This window comes from Gallus gallus, chromosome 1, assembly GCF_016699485.2.
Source record: "Gallus gallus isolate bGalGal1 chromosome 1, bGalGal1.mat.broiler.GRCg7b, whole genome shotgun sequence".
Lineage (NCBI taxonomy): Eukaryota > Metazoa > Chordata > Aves > Galliformes > Phasianidae > Gallus > Gallus gallus.
Genome location: NC_052532.1, coordinates 195,481,400 through 195,499,030, shown reverse-complemented (window position 1 = coordinate 195,499,030; position 17,631 = coordinate 195,481,400). Strand labels below are relative to the sequence as shown.

The 17,631-nt window shown below is 46.6% G+C and overlaps 1 protein-coding gene across 7 annotated transcripts in view; it reads right to left on the bottom strand.

Annotated features, from left to right (window-relative positions):
* Positions 1 to 17,631, bottom strand: part of GDPD5 (glycerophosphodiester phosphodiesterase domain containing 5) — a 158,290-nt gene that overhangs the window by 68,641 nt on the left and 72,018 nt on the right. The window lies entirely within an intron of this gene.

Sequence of the window (17,631 nt, the reverse complement as noted above, 5' to 3'; positions counted from 1 at the left end):
ACTCAGATGCATGTAACCCTCCTCCCCCAAACTGTATGAAAGCAATCTACTGTGGAAAGCTGTAACGAATATAAAGCAGTAGCCAAACACACAGGAAGCACATGAATTACTTCACAAGCTTTCATCATCGGTTTTAGTGTCCTTACATACTAAAGATGGCTTAATAACAAAGTCCTCCTTAAGCAAAATGTCGGGATGCCAAGAAAAACAAACCATAATCCTATTTCATCCAGTACTATAATCACAGACAAAAGTGCTTAAACAAAGCTCAAGATGTTGATGCATGAATTACTAAGCTCAACAGCTTTTTGCATGTCTTCTGATTCAGTGAAAAAGAGCACTTCGTTGTATGGCCGTAAGCAAGACAACGGTCCAAAAATTTGCCAGTACATTTTTTCAATGACTTTCTCCCTCGAGCATGCCTACAGATTTTGTCTTCCTCACTTCATAATTCCTTCTTGCTTTTGTTTGGCCTCTGGCCACCCAGATAAGCGTAAGCTCTCTGTTCTGGGAGAGGTTGACTACATGCTCTCCAAGATGATGGCATCCGTTCTCCCATCACTACGCAAAGTACCCTCCAAAGAGCAGCTCTGTGTCTAGGAATATTCATTCTTAAATAAAACAAAACAAAACAAAACAAAATAAAACAAAATAAAACAAAATAAAGGGAACAAACTCATAAGGGAAGATAGAAAACAAACCCCCAGGCCCCTATTTTCAAAGCTGGAGCCCCAGAGGACTTTCCTCTGAGTTCAAGAGACAAACACTTGTTTTACTTTTCCAAAGTAATTCCAAAGAATGACCACTATTGCACAAGATATTCAAAAAGGAAGAAGAGCGAAGAAGCTAAGAGGCTTGCAAGGACTTAAGCTAACGACCTCTGTTTTGACCCATGGCAGAATAAAGCAGAGATTAAAACATGGCATGGTGATTTGCAGTTACAGGTGCTTTCACCACAGCTGTCTTAATGCATTTGTTAAACTACTGAGATGCCAACATAAAAATAGAAAGGATTTTCGTCTCAGTCAGATGGAAAATGATTAAATTATTCTTTGTAGCTCTGTAGTATCCTGACTCAGACGGCAGCCTCATCATTTTAAGTTCACCTTAATCAAGGTGCTCCAGCAGGTCATTCACCCACCATCTGCAGCATTGGGTGCACAAGGACAACTGGAGGATACTCCTTCCATCTGGGGACGCTGCTGGTTTTGTGGGTGTCTTTGGATCCTCTCTGCATATTTGTACTGTCTCAATTTGACTCAGCATCAAGGCAGCCTGCATACAAGGGTTTTCCACTGAACTCGAGATGATGGACATGAGATTTCTGGAGTGCCCCAACAACCTTGTAGTATTAGGAACCAACTTTAGTACCAATTATTGAAAACAACATTATATTATGCCCCAGTATGGTGAGAAATTTATATCCTTCAGCTTCCAATCACATATCCCAATATATCCCATGTTCTATAACAGAGGCTGCTGGCACAGCCAACCCAGGAGTATGACCTACCCCTGCTCCCCTTACATTTGCTGGTTTTGTTCTTCAGCTAACTGATGTTAGAGCTGGGCTTTGAAGGGATGAACTCATTCAGCACTGCTCAATCCATTTGCAAAGGAACTTATTACTGTCTTTTCCACTGAGGGGTTACTGGGAGAAGACAGCCTACGAACAACCAAAATCTTATCCCCACTCATTCTCATGGTGTGCACCTGTGATACCCACCGAAGGGCAGCAAGGCAAGGTTTGTAGGGAACGAGATACTTAGGAACACTGCTCAGGGGAAACAGCCCAACTGCCTTACAGCACCACCAAAGGGAGCAGTGTCTATGCACAGAAGCCAAGAAGTGCCAAAGCACCATGGCTCTGTTCTCTTTGTGCACAATACACAGGCAAGCGTTCACATTGCTAGAGAGGTTTTTTCCTAACCCAAATTGCTGTGTTAAAGCACTCTACGGTTAAATAACTAATCAAAATCTAGAATGGTTTATGCAGAATGAGACAGTATGCTGAAAGAAGCAAATTCAGTATCTACACTTGCAGATTTTTTTTTTTTGCCTTCATGAATCTATATGCATAAGAGGTGTTAATTGGGAGCATTTTATGTGGAGTATTTTTACTTTAAGCGTTTCTCACAGGCCTTGGGAGAACAGATACTGTCCACACCGAGGGTGACACAGGATACACTTCTGGAGCCATGGGGAGCCCTCAGAGCTAACACTGAAGGATGGATCTACGTGCAGCACTTCCAAAAGCCATGGACTCCCATCAGGTGAGAAAACCCACAGGGAGGTCCTACACCCTTTAGAGGCCAACATCTCACTCACACTGTCTCCCAGCGCACTGGGGGTGTTCAGCCTGAAGAAGAGAATGCTCCTGGCAGACCTTCCAGCATCTTAAAGTGACTTTAGGAAAGCTGGGGAGAGGCTCTTTGTCAGGGGGCATGGTAATAGGACAAAGGGTAACAGCTTTAAACTAGAAGAGGGACGATATAGGTTACATACTAGGATGAAATTCCTCACTGAGAGCGGTGAGGCCCTGGAAGTGCTGCCCAGAGAAGTGTGTGTTCTCCATCCCTGGCGGTGCCCAAGGCCATGGGTGGGGATTTGGGTACCTGGTCAATGGGAGGGTGACCATGTCCATGGAGGGGTTGGGGCTGGATGGGTCTTAGAGTGCCTTCCAACCCAAACCACTTTGTGATTTTATGACAGGAACCCATCTGCCAGCACAGTAGATCCAGCAGCAGTGTTTGCATGATGCTTGCTGGCCTTCTTCCAGAAAAGATGAAGCTTTAGGCTACCAAGCATATGTAAACCAACTGGTCACTGAACATATGTTTACTTGTCAGAAGATGTGGGATAGGCATGGCCAGAAGGTAGAGATAGCATAGAAGGGAGCATATATAAGACTGACATTATATATGCCCATCATGGGCTGGGACAACACTTGTTGCTTGTTTGCCTACAGTATAGCATGGCTTTTACCCAGCTGTTATTGTGCATTGATCCAGGAGATATGTTTTGCATAGACACACACTGCGACCATGTTATCTAGGAACAGGATGGGCCAAAAACCCATTCAACCCCATGAATCAAATCTGACTCAAATGCTGCTGTATTTGATAAGCAAATGAAGTGATTCAGTTTTCTTCCCGCATATGTGGTTGCAAAGTCATCAACATCGCAGCAAGCAGCAGCAGCATTAGGTTATACAAACAAGGAGTACTTTTTCAGAGCTGGTTTTGCAACACCATCTATCCTTGAGTATTACATTCCCCAAGGCCTTAAAAATAAAAGATAAAAGGAAATAAAGGATTTACAGAGAGATGGGTGGTCACTGTGCAATACTCCCATCATCTCATGCTAAGCAAGACCCGAGCTCTCCAGTCAGGCTCCATCCCTCTCCCTGGGCAACAGAGGCCCTAAAAGCAGGTGACACACTGCAGTTCTTTGCTCATGGACAGCCATGGGTACAGAAGGCTCTACATACTGCAGTCAGTCCCAGACCAGACAAACCTCCCATAACCCTCCAACCAGTCCCAGCAGCCTGAAACCCAGTCTGAACCATGGGCCGCTTGTAGATGGAGAGCTTGGAGGAACCAGCTAAGATCCTCCATTACGCAAAGCATCGTCATTCCCATCCTTCAAAGGACACCTAGGAACCAACACCTAGGAACCAATTTTCTGGAGACAACTGGATGCATTTAATGCACTGGCTTCTCCTGCATCTCTAAGGGTTCCTCTGCCTACAGGAGGGAGATGTGATTCTGAAGATGGTCACCTGTAAATGTTTCCTTTCAGCTCCATGTCTAGAGACCTTTCCTGATTCCAAATCTCTTTCCTTTCCCAAGCTTTCCTTAACTCTACAGTTTTGTCACCACCCCCATAGTTTCACACCTTTCAGCATGAAGAAAATGAGACTGTTAAAATATCTGGATACTGTCTGCAAAATTAATGCTTTGCTCTGCCAGGTGCTGGGGCCCATTTCAGCAGGCTGTTTATTCTTCATGCATGCCATTCAGCACGCACATCTCCAAGGCTGTTGCAGACAGTGCCACCAGCCAAGCGTGCCAAGCTCAGATCATGGGGGACGTCAGACACCACACACAGCAACGCACTGATCTGGTCTCATGGGTCACCTGTGTGGCAAGCAAAAGGACTTCTCAGATGACACAAGTACATGTTTAGCAGGAAGAATAAGGAGATTTTCCTTTTTCTCTTCTCCAAAGAAGTGGCCATGCACCGGCACAGCTGCCCAAAGACTTGGGAGGGTCACCGTCCCCTGGGGATGTTCCAGAGCCATGGGGATGTGGCACTAAGAGACATGGTCAGTGGGCATGGTGGGGTGGGCTGAGGTTGGGGATCTCAGAGGTCTTTTCCAACCTCCTTGACTCTGTGATACACCTGTCCAAAGCCAACCCCTGTCTTTTGTGCAATGGGGCAAGGAAAATCCAACATCCATTCCCTGCTGCTTCATTAGTGCAAGAACAAAGGATGTGGAATATACGTATGAGCTGCAGAGCTCGAGTAGGTTTCTGTTTGCTCCAAAGGAGGACACAAACGTGCACCACAGAAGTGACAACCTGAAATCTGTGGGTTTTGCTTTGGTGTTTTTCTTGTTGTTGTTGTTTCTGGGAGTTTCTGTCCCTTCTCAACACCTACTGCCCAGCAGCACCTGGACTGGTTGGTCCTCAGAGATTTGCTCATGTGCTTTAAGCAGCAAAGCAAAGAACATATCTCCGAGCAGAAGGAACACACTCTGCCTGTTTCTGAGAAGTGCCGTGAATATCACCTAGTTCTTTTCTTTACAGATATCAAAGCAAGGGAAAAAAACAATCTCCTCTTCACTCTGATGGTTTAAAATCAGCACCATCAGGAACAGGAGTACAAGAACTCATCGTCCTCTACAAGCAGCAGCAAAACAAAACAAAACAAAACAAAACAGATATCCAGCTGAAAAAGAGCTTGCATTTGAGCAGCCTGATGTTACTTAGCATAGCAGCCCTGAGAGGGATTGGGGCTATTTCCTGGCAGAGGTGAGGACACCATGAGGCTTCAAAGGGGTTGCTCCCAGCAGGGACACCGTCCTCACCATGGCCATTCCATTGCAAGGCACCTTTGTGAAACACTTCAATCACTGCTGACAATTATAACAGAGGCTTTAGCAGTCCTTCCAACCTCTTCTACCACTCTAACAGCTACAAACGTTGCTTGCAAGTGATTAAAACCTCAAATTTTATTTGTTCTCAAGCCACAGAGGCACTGAACTAATAAGAAGTTGAGTGCTGGCTGCTCATAAAGCAATTTCATACTAAGCTCTCATAAACTAGTTTATGTGTCAACACCAGCAGTTCTTCCCAAAATTTCCCTGCAGTACAATGGTAGGGGTCATTCATAAAGCAAAGGTTGCACGAAGACAGAGCAATGGGCTCTGAGGGCATCTGCAGGGTGAGATGGCCGTTCACATTTGGACACAAGTCAGAGGGAGTGAGGGGAGGAAAGGGAGACAGCTGCTTCAGCCCTCTGACCATCTTTGTCACTTCTGTTCTTGAAAACAGAGCAGATCCAAGTCCATCCTACGCGTGGCACAAAAGCAAAGGGCAAGGCAAAGCAACCAGCAACTCGCTCCAGTGGCTGTCGGGGCTGCTGCAACCCACATCACCTGCAGTGATGGATTGCCACCATCCATCAGCTTTTGTGCTTGCTCAGCATCATTTTGAAGGAAGTGGCAGCAGCATCTGACTCGAGGTGAACCCATCCATCACTGCCAGAGCCACGAAGGCAAATGCGTTCCCTAAGGCGGCTCACATCATCCCCATTGACAGCAGCAAGTAATGACAGGCCAGAGAACAAGAGATAATAGATAAGGAAAACAATTCAGGAGCAGAGGCAGTGAATTATCTCATGAATCACACCTAGACAGAGAGGGAGGAGAACACTTCTAGCCCTTAACCCTGTTGCAAAACATAATTGTTTTGCTCCATTTGTCAGCTGACTCAGTGCCTTATGGTGTCACAGCAGGTCAAGGCGCCCATGGATTAAAGTGTGTCCAGGGTCAGCAGGGGTGAGAATCTCTCTTGCCATCATCCAATGCACAGGTCCCTTTAGCAATGGTTCAAGATTAAAAAAAACCCAGCAACCTGACAACCTGTTTCACCTAATATTGCTAGAATGCATGGAGCCATGCTAAACCAAACCAAAACAACAACAAAACACATGTGAAATGTTCAAAACACTCAGAGAAAGGAAGATTTGTACTAAGAACTTACTGCTCTCTCCAACCCCCTAAAAGGAGGCTGTAGCGATCTGGGGGTTGGCTCTGCTGCTGGCTAACAGCGACAGGACAAGAGGTGATGGCCTCAAGTTGACTTCCATTCAAAAGTCCTTCCCCAGAGAGCAGTCAGGCAGTGGCACAGCTGCCAGTGGGGGGGTCACCATCCCTGGGGGTGTTCCGGATCCATGGGGATGTGGCACTGAGGGAGGTGGGCAGTGGGCATGGGGGGGTGGGCTGGGGTTGGGCCTGGGGATTTCAGATGTCTTCTCCAACCTTAAATGATTCTGTGAAAAAGTCTCTTTCTGCCACTCCAAACCCACTTCTGCCCATTTTATATATGCCAGGAGGGTATTAAGAACTTCCACTGTAAGATCTCAGGAAGAGAAGATTTCTGCCAATTATCTGGCCTCACACTACGCAGGGACAGAAAAAAAACCAAAACACCCCTAATAAACTCCTACATACACAAACATCCAATGAGAAATTCTACTTTAAATGCTCATAAAGCAGACAGAAGTCAGTATGTGCTGACTACCACGGGTTAGACATCCTACATACGTCCCTACCTTATTTTCAAACCTCATCATGGTTGGCATACCCCACAGCCACTTACAACTGCAATCCACACCACTGACGTATGGGCAAAAGCACATCTTGGACAACACAACGTCTGCTCCCCAGGCAGTGGTGTGTGCCCACACTGGGCAGTTCTTCACACCCTCAGCACTTCCACCACTCTGAAGATCATTCATGGAAGCATTCAATGCCAATCCCTTGATGCCTGACCAGCCCTTCCCTATCAGAGCATGGGGAAGAGAAATAACTGACATCTTGAAAGCCAAAGACAGGATGATGAGCAAGAAGAGGACCGCACTGCAAGTCTGGCACCCACCAGGTCTATCATTCAGGGCTTTTACTGCAATTTGAAATTTGAGGGAAAAGAAGAAAAATATATATATATGAAGGACAAGTAGAATATTAATGCAAAAAGCACAAACAGTCCGAGGCTGCTTAGAAAGATAAGATGACCAAAAAAAAAAAAAAAATCTCAGAATCAAGCACATTCTTTTCATTCAATGAGTTTCAGCCTTCTGGAGCAACAAAACACAATGAAAGGCGCTGAATCACTCTTTATTAGCATAATGCTCAGCTCTGCCCTCACGCTCCGCATCTCAGCCAGGAAAAGCTCATGCAGCTCCCTCTGCCCCAAGGAAGATGGAGGAGGCTGAAGATCGGGCAGCAGTGCCTGAGGAAGCGCCTTGCAGGCTGGGCTGGGCTGGGGATGCTCTTGGCAAACCAGCAGGAAAGTTGATCAAGTTTTTGGTAAGCATCAGAGCAAACTCGCCATTCATTTATTCCAAAAGCCGGAAAAGAGGCAGCAATAAGAGGAGCAGCTCTCCACAGCGCGCTGGCTTCCCAAGCAGGAACATGCCCAGCAAGGACTCCCAGGTGGTCGTGTTTCACACCAATCCATCAACTTCCTGAAACAGAACAGCTCAGACACATCCAAGCAGAGGAGAGATGTTTTTGAGCTGACTGGCATCTCTCCAGCCCAACACCACTGCTGCTATGCTGACCTTAAGGGAACCCGACAGCCTTAAAGGACACATTGACTTGGGGGGAAGCTGTTGATACAGATGAGTTCGCATTTCATATCAATAAAGCCACTGTGAAATCAGCTGGTTCCTCAACTCAGGCTCCGTCAGACAATGCAAGCTATGTGATGCAAGTTACCTTGCTGTTAACGATTCTTCTGCTCATTTGTAATACATTGGAGGGAGGCAGGGACAACGCAGTTGTTCTTCAAGTAGCACAAATATCCCCAGACTCCCTTGGAGAAGCAAGCTCTTGACCGTGCAATGGCCTGGCTAATAATCACCATGAAAAACAAGGCACAGAGGTCCCAAACCCAACCAGAAAGTCAGATGTAGAATTTATCTTGCAAGAAAACACCAAATGCAGGTGCCTGCCTTATGATTATCCAACGATGATGACATAATATGGCTGTTTATGAGAACAGCATTATCTTACACTCCAGATCAAATCTTAGTAAGATGAAAATGGAATAAATCCATTGCATCACTACTCCCCCACACCTCTAGGCTGTGGGTAGAGCCAACTGCTGTGCACTAGTATCCCTTTAACATCCACAATCCTACTCAAAAGAAGGGCTGGATGGACAAGGAGATGGTGAGTTGAGCTGCATGTTCTGCACCACAGTCCAGGCTGTAACTCCTCCAGCGGTCCCTCCAAGATTTGCTGCTCACCTTCCATCTGCCGACCATGGGAGAGGGCACATCTGCCTGAGCTGTGCTCCTGTATGGCACTACAGCCACATGGATGCACCCTGGGCTGGAGATCCGGGCAGCACTGCATTAAAAGGATCTGATTTATAAGGCTGTCCATTGGCTGGGGGATGAACATGTCACACAGGGCTGAATTACAATCCCTTTTTCTCAGCACAAATGTATTGCCGAAGATGGAGCACTTGTACAGAGTCCTAAGGGAAATCCCCCTCTGACCCCAAATGAACCAGCTCTGAGGTCCAGCTCCATCACTGCACATTCTCAGCTTAGGAAGGGTTTTTTTGCAAAGATGCACAGTGCAGGGCTGGGAACAGAACCCACCTCCCAGCTCCTTTTTCCACCAGCTTCCCACCAAGTTTAGGCTAGTTTAGTCCTGCTTTGCTGAACAATGTCCTTCAGCAGGTCTGAGATTGGAGCAGGACCGTATCCCAAATCTGCAGGAAGGGAGGTAGGGAGGAAAATGGAAGGGGAAAGGAAAACTTTGAAGAGAAGAGTGGGGAGGGAAGGAAAAATGCCTTGAGATTACCCATTTTCTTCTTAATTAAGAACTGTTGTAAATCTAAAACCTGTGAAAGCAAGTACTGAACCTACACATCAATCCATTCACTGGTTATTCCTAATGAACACGATTAAAGCCCTTACACGTGGCCAGAAACTTGCTGGCAAATAGTTTATCCAGGGCATCTTCACATCCAACGTTTCCTTATCTACCAAAAGATAACGTCGTTAGATTGATGGCCATCGTCCTCATTAATACCACAGCCCAGCTGGGTGCTTCAGCTACTGATTAGCTACAGGGAGGGAACTGCTTGGGAGAGCAGATAAACATCAGCCCTTCCCCCAGTCCTGTCCCCAGACATGGGATGGCTGCACGGCAAGTGCAGGCGTTTACACAAGAGATGCCTGGCTTTGTTGTGTCTGGATGCTGCTGGGTCCATAAACTGTGGCTTCTGGAGAAGGGCAGTAAGACTGCCCACCCCTCTCTCATGCAAAACCCTTCCTGAAGCCTGGGTGGGAGGAGAGACGTGGGCCACACGGTTAGCCAAGGTTAACCCAGTAGGATGCTGACATGGAAGCACGGGTTGCTTTGGTGGTGTTTGCTGTCACTTTAGCCCGAGGTGGGCAGAGGGACTATTTTTGTTTGTTTCCTCAGCTCTCTTTTTGTAGGAAACACCAGGTCACCTCCCATTTGGTTAATACGTTTGCAAAGGGCAGGCTGGTCCTGTCACAAAAATCTCACTGTAAGACCAGCAATAAAACTGGCCGTGCTGCCAACCCATATTTCCAAACAAGTGCTGGTGAAAACCAGCTGACTTCAGAAATACTCCCTCTCAAATGCATTCCCACATCGCATGGCCATAAGTGGACCAAGCCAAAAAAAAAAAAAAAAAAAAAGGAAAAAAAGTATGGAAAATTATTTCTAACTTTTACTGAAGTAATAATAAAAACCAACCACATTGGACAGAAGCAACTTTTTCCTCCAGCTCTGATACAAACAACTGAACATAGGAGGTCCCTCCCAGATCTCTGCTTGCCATGCACAAAGGAAAACCCACAGATTTATCTACCACCCATGAATATCACTGTTTGTTACGGAAACAGTGACAGGCTCCCGGAGAGGAACTGATGAAACCGAGCCCATTGAATTACTGAGCAGAGAGTTGCTCAAAGCCCCATCCCAGCCACCCAGGGAAGACAGGGAAGGAAGAAATATCTGAGCGTTTCCCAGGTTGGCTGTGAGTTTCAAAGGGAAATTGCTGAGAGAGTCAGCAACAGGGAACTGAAAATAGAGAAAAATCCATCAGGTTTGTTACTTCAGAGGGAATGTTTGCTCCGCTGGAAAGACAGGCTGGTGGCTCTTGGAGCAGCCAAGTACACCACATTGCAGGTTGGGTGGTAGACAAACAGCACCCTGTGATGTTCTGTGTGCCAAGCATTAATTACAGAGATGACCCAGGCTGGCAGTCAGTGCTCATCTCTCTCCTTTTGCTTGTATTTACCCCATCAGCCTCTTAGGAACCAAACTCTCATCATGACCCAAGCTGAAACCATTATCAACCACCATTTCCACCAAAACCACACCTGCAAACATTCAGAACCTCCTGGTGTCTGCTCTCATCGTGCCCTGGCATCAACCTGTACCATCACATAAGTGTCATGGCACCTTCCTACAAAACAAGGGCATCACGCTGGTCCTGCCATTACACTCCTACGGAATCCCTGCCTGGAAGCACTCAAGGCCAGGCTGGATGGGGCTGTGAGCAACTCTCTGCTCAATAACTGAATGGGCTCAATTTCTATGGAGGTCTATGGGAGGTGTCCCTGCCTACAGCAGGGGTTGGGACTGGGTGAGCTTCAAGGTCCCCTCCAACCCAAAGCATTCTATCATTCTTTGATTCTGTGAATCAAAACGAAAGCAGCAGCAGTTTTCCTCTACACTTGTATGATCCAGCAAAAAAGTGCATATAATCCCAGGACACCGAGCACGTCAGGTTGGACAGTATGAGAAATTTATTCCTAAAAGAGTGGTCAGGCACAGGCTGCCCAGGAACATGGGGAAGTCACCAGCCCTGGAGGTGTTCTGCAACTGTGAAGATGCGGTACTGAGGGACGTGGCCAATGGGTACGGTGGGGGTGGGCTGGGGTTGGGTCTCCAGGAGGGCTTTCCCAACCTTGGGTCTAGGCCAGACATGAAGGAACAGCAATGATTTGGATGAGGTCACCTGCATTTTGGGTGCCTAGCTCACGCTCCTGAGCAACCAAGACGCAAAATAATTAACCCAAGCTATACTTGAATGGGAAGCTGGAAGACAGTACTTTACTCTGCTCAGGCCTAATTAGGCAGCATTACGAAGCTGGTATCCAACACAGCATCCCTGAGGAAAACTAAAAGCTTTATTGAAAACATAAGTCTTTACAGAGCAACAGCACAGCTCCAGCAAAAATCATCAGGAGGTGATGATCCTGAATTTATTTCTGTTGCCATGAAGGTAACACCCCTGCCCACGTCCCACTACGCAGAGGAAGGCTCAGAGCAGCAGAGCAATATCCTAGATTAACAAGTATGTGAAAATAGCTGCATAGATAAGTGGGCTCCTACTCCAGTCACTCAGAATTGCCCAGTCTTCAGAGGAAGTGTTCACAGAAAGGCTGATGGTCAGCTGTATGTGCACAGCTGGGAGCTCTTCATCTCCTCCATCCTTTGGTGATTCGTTGGCTCAAATGAGAGTCCAACACGAGACCTTCTTGCCCTGATGCACAACAGCCAAGCAAATTTCTCATCATCCACACACAAACGGAGGGCATGGCACTGAGACATGTTTGGTGGGCATGGTGGGGACAGGTTGAGTTGGACTAGATGATCTCAGTGGTCTTTTCCAACCTCAATGATTCCATGAAATGTCAGTCCTTCTCTTGTATATGCTGTGTGTATTGTTTTGTTTCCTACCCTTGGGCTGTTCTTAGTCCTCATAAAATGACAGTACCAGGCAAGGTGCAGCCTCTCTATACATCCCCCATTTTTAAAGTGGGACAAAAAAACAACAACAAAAAAAAACAACAGTGACAAAGACCCCAAAATGTGGGACCACTGAGAGCACAGGAGGCATCTCCTCTGCCAGCACCTCCAACAGCTCTTGCTGTGGCCCTGCCTGAACTTTCACACCCCATTTATTCCTCCCTTTCCCCCCTAAGTCCCTGCCTATCTCCTTCTCACATTCCTCTTGGCCAAACTGACCATCCACTGCAGTGGGAAGAAAGAGACACCCAGAGACCCCAAGGCTCACACTTCATCCCATCATTCATCACTAGGCAGCATCCCTCGCTGCAAGCACTACAGTCTTCTAATGAAGACCCCAGTCCAGATAAAGGCAGGCTCCCACTTTCCCAGGAACCCCTCCCAGGGATCCAAGGAGCATTTTTCAGACCACGGGGCATTTTCCTGTTACAGCAATTCTGGAGCAAGCTGTTGGCACACCACCACTCCAAGCTGAGCACAAGCAACACTATATTTTGCACACAACTGCCACTTGCTAGAGGCCAAGGGAGAGAAGAAAGGAGCACAGAGCACAGACAGGAGGACTGCAGCCCCTCTCGAGTACCCATTGCTGGGCCCCTGCAGAGACAGGATGCCGGGCAATGTACCCTGTGGTCTGAATCAATTGGCAAGTTCTATGCATTTGCACTTGGCCTCACGAGGCATTGCCCCACCAATTCACAGATTTATTAGTCTGGGGGAATCCAGAGGGCAAAGACATCTGTTAACAAAGGCCACTGAACGAGCTAACACACAAAATGCTTTCTCCCCTGTCTTCGGGGGGCAATCCAGTGACGTGAAAGACTACAGTAAGAGATTTAGAGCAGAGAATACTGAAGTCTCTCTCTTTTAAGGGGAAAATCAATAAGATCAGAGCCCTGCCCAGCCTCCACATGCCCAATTAATGTGAACAGAGACCATCTGAAACAGCAGACAGTGACATGTCAGACTTAGCAGCGTAAGGTCAGAGCTCAGCTTCCCAGAAACAAGAGTGCACTTGTTTCCATATCTGTCAGACAACGGGACGCTTTGAGCCAGTCAAAAAAAATCATGTGTTTTTCTAATACTTGACATACGGAAGGGATTTACTTCTTTTTGCCAGTAAGAGATTTCAATGGGTTCAGTGCACTGCCTTGGGGAAACCAAATGAAGTCACAGGCTTCAGCAGCAGCTGAGTATCCAAAGCCTGCATCCATCTGGAAGGAGGAAAGAAGCTTTGCTTGCAGGATTTGTTTTATTTTTTTACTTCTCAAGGGCTGAATGTTAAAGAAGTCAACCATCACGGCTATCATGTAGGTGCTGGGCTCTGTGTGTCATACAGCAGCCCATTGTAGCCACAGCAGTGCCACTCTTAGCCAGCATTGAGGTGCAGTAAGAACAGCATCCCGGCGAGTTTCATTTTGCATTGTGCCATTTATCATTCACTTCTTGCTGAAGTAGCAGGAAACCCAGATGGCAGCAGACAAATGCAATAAAACTGCTCGTTCAGACCCGGCCGCCCTGCTAATAACCCTTGCAAACATGCACACTAATTCTCATCGACCTCAAGAAGAGAAGCAATGAAATGAGATATCCTTTTTGGATATCGTTCAGCTAAAAGCAACCCCACCACACCCCACTCAGCTTCAAGCTCTTGACCTTCCAGCACAGTGCAGCTCACAGCAGTGTGGTTTGCTCAAGCTCTGCGGTGGTGTAAGTGGTTACAAGCTAGGCTTGTTAAGCAAACCCTACGCAAGGCATAGCAGCAGCGTGTACTGAATTAGAGGAACCAGGAGGTGGTTTGCTTATTCAGAGAGGCCAGCATAGCTGAACCAAAAAAAAAAAAAAAAAAAAGAAGAAGAAGAAGAAAAGAAAAAGAAAACCAACACAAAATAGACCACAAGAGGCAACAGCTAGCAAGTGAAACAGCTTTGTGGTGAAACCAGCAGTCTGGGCAACTGGAAAAGTCAATGCACGCTCTTCCTCCACCGTTAACCCGCAGCCTTCAGCCTTGTGACAGGGCTGATGTCACCAGATTCTTGCACAACACCAAAAAAGCAACGCCCTAAGCACCATGCCTAGAAGGGTGGCTTTCAGTCTGGTTTCCAATCTAAGCCTTTCTGGGATCCTATGAATGTTTCTCCTGGGTAAGGAGGAGAGAAGCCCAGCTTCACATGATCTCCCTTTGCTAAACATCTGACACTGATCTGACCCTGTTGAGAAGAGTTTTAGGACTTTGGGAATTTCAGTTCAGGAGGAAGGCTGTTGCACAGTTTGAGGTTAAAAGCACCGTGCTTCCATCCACATCACCTTTGTACCAACAGCTGTTGCAGCATGGTCCCTACCCAGCACCCAACAGACAGAGCAAGGACGTCAGATCTGCTCTCCTTTAAGCACGAGCTGCCTTTGGCACATAGAAAGAAACTTGAATAACCACACAGCTTTCATCTGAGAGTAGCAGGCCCTGCTTTTTGCCACCTGAAACAAAGCTCTGCGACTGGTCAGCAAGGCTTCAGGAAAGCACACAGGTCAACCTTCAACAGGCAGAATGTTCCAAGTTGAGAAGACTTCAAACAAAGCTAAGCATTTAATGCTTTTATTCTCTTTCCCCTCCCATAACCGTCCCTGAAAAAATGCCTCTTTTGACTGCAACAAAGTCAATTGATTCTCAAGTGCTGGCTGATGTCATGTGCAAATATGCATGCTGCCAAATAAAGGCTCAGAACCACATGTCAAGGAGAACATGATAAATTATGGGTTCAGACCAATTCATCGTTTCTCCTCCATTAGCAGCTCATTGTAGAGGTGGCATGAAGGGATAAACATTTTCAAACTTGAGATGAGCTACAAACATCAGTCACTAAAAAGCCCATTAAAACCTCCAGCCACAGACAAGCACAGCTTCTCCTTGCATATCTCCAGCTGTCACTTATACCCTTGAAATCACACTTGAGAGCCCAGCAGATCGCCTAGAAACAACCAGGAGAAAGGGTCTGAGTCTGTATTCAAACACCCCCTAAATTCAAGACTTGGCAATTTTCAAGAGGAAGTCAAGACAGAAAGGCAGACAAATCCTAGTTCAAGTACACAGTTGGACTACATGACCTTAGTGGTCTTTTCCAACCTTAAAGATTCTATGATTCTATACATGGCCACCAGTGAATAAACTCTGTTTTCAAGCTTTGCTCATCTGTTTATTTTTTCAAGCAAGCCAATGAGCTAACAAAGTGGTCCCCAGTTCATAGGAACGCAAGCATTTCTGGTGTCCAAGTTGATCACCTCAGTGCTGAGGACACCGGGTTCCCTGCAGAGACCCCACAAGCAGCCAGGTTATCTGTATAATGACTGGCAGACTTCTCAACTGTTCTGTGATTCAACAAAGTCAGATGACAGGAAAGCCACATCTTCACACAACTTGCAGTTCTTCTCCCTTAACCACAGTGCTACCAGAAACCAACCCACCTTTGCGCATCTGGTGCATGGCTTCATTTCACCCTCACCTCAATAATACTTGAAAGCACTGGAAACCAGTACAGGACAGCAGAACACCCAAACAAGTCTTAAATCAGATGGCTGTGGGCTGTCATGCTTCTCCATCACAATGTCAAACCAAGGAAGAGACTGGGCTGTGTTCTGCAGGAGTGCAGCCAGCTCGATCTTGTTTGCAGGATTATGTGGAGGACAGTCCTCCAGACCAAGGATTTACCTTCATGAGTCAGTTTGGTCCTGCTTGCACAGCAATGTTTCCCCCTCTGCCCCACATTTATTGTGATGAGTATTGAATTGCAGATGGCAGCTCGGGGAACTTGGAACAAATGGCACAGCACAGCATTACAACAGGACTGTTTGCTAGCAGAGCCCAGCCATCAACGAGGCTGCAGTAGTTCCAGCCAAGCTCTGAGGTTAGCAGCATCTTGTATCAATATTTCACACACTCTTATACACACATCCAGATGCACAGACCTTGGGGTCAGGAGGCAGAGCTGATCTGGCAGCTACTCTGGCAGATACTCTGGGTATTTGCTCAATATTCATTGAGAAAACTCAACAGTCATTGAGAAAACTCAACATCCAGTGAGAAGAGCCCACAAGAACAACCCCAAACCCAACATCATAACCCATCTTTGCTGTGAGCTTCCCAGCTTCAGTTAGCCTTTGCCCAAGAGGTGTCTTCTCGCTGCCTTGGCTGCAGATCAGAATCTGGTTACCTCCATGATTTTTCTGGAGGGTTTTCTCGGCTTCACCATGTAACCAAGAAGACTGGTGTGGCTGGCTATGGCCAGATCTCTCCTGTGACCTGATGGCAATTCAAAGCAGGCCTATCTTAGAGGTCTTCAGTGATTCTATGATTCTACAGTTCTGTGAGTGGGGATGGGTTAGTGGTTGGACCGGATGATCCTACAGGTCTTTTCCAACCAAGACCAAAACTTGGTGGGAAAGGACTCATAAAATCAATTCAGATGAGGCATCCTGGACATTCAGGAAAAATCCCATGGTAAACATCACCGAACTCCCACAGTATGGAAATTTTGCAGTCATCTGAATGTTTTGCTGGATCCAAACTGCAGTTTCCTGAAAGCATGGGACAGAGCGCACGGATTGGGCAGAGGAGGTGTTTGCCCTGGTTCCAAATGATACAGCCACCGTAACTGGGACCAAACACACATAAGATATGAGAAAAAACCACAACATCAGAAACAAAAACCGTGCTGTACTTTTCCTGGTAGGCATGGAAGAAGCCACAGCCCCAACCGTCAGAATCAATCCCCTGATCAACCGTCGCTGAGACAGCCCACGCGCTGCCAGGAGTTTCCGTTTGTGGTGACTTTGTAATTCCATGGGACGAGTTTGCAAACTGCAAAGAGCAATTGCCCCGCGGGGAAATAAGCTCTATCTGCCCCTTTCATGCAAAAGCCAGCCAGGTGCCTCATTTATTAATAAATCGGATTGGAAACTCTGAATGGGAAATTAATCTCAGGCTGTACCTGTTCTGGGATGATGTTGGGGTGAAGGACAGGACCTGGAGCTGTGTGCAGTTACTCTGTGCAGAAACTTGGCCAGACTCCCAGAACAGGAGGTATGAATGTGAACATCTGTATTAAAGGCAGAAAGATATTAATATGCAAAAGCATTCTAGCTTCCAAGCCTTCCTGTTCCAGAACTTCTAGCAGCCTCCCCTTCCAAATTAGGATGAACAGCTGCGATGTATTTGGCAAGCTAACCTCTGCCCTCAATTTAGAAGCTTTTTACATCACAAAATAAAGCATGTACACATTTTAAAAACCAAAGGGGCCATTAAATCATCTAGCTCGACTTCTGTACAAGAAATGCCACTGAATGTCACCACCTTAGTTGAATACTGTGCTATCGCTAAGCATGGTTTCCAGACATGCTTTCCCAGAAGATATTCTGTGATCTTGGAGACTGAGGATCCTAGACAGCAGTAAAATAAGGAGACACAGACCTTCGTAATCCACTTTTGCAAAGAATTGTTAGAGTCTGTTCGAGCAAAAATCACGCCTATCCATGCAAAGAAAGAT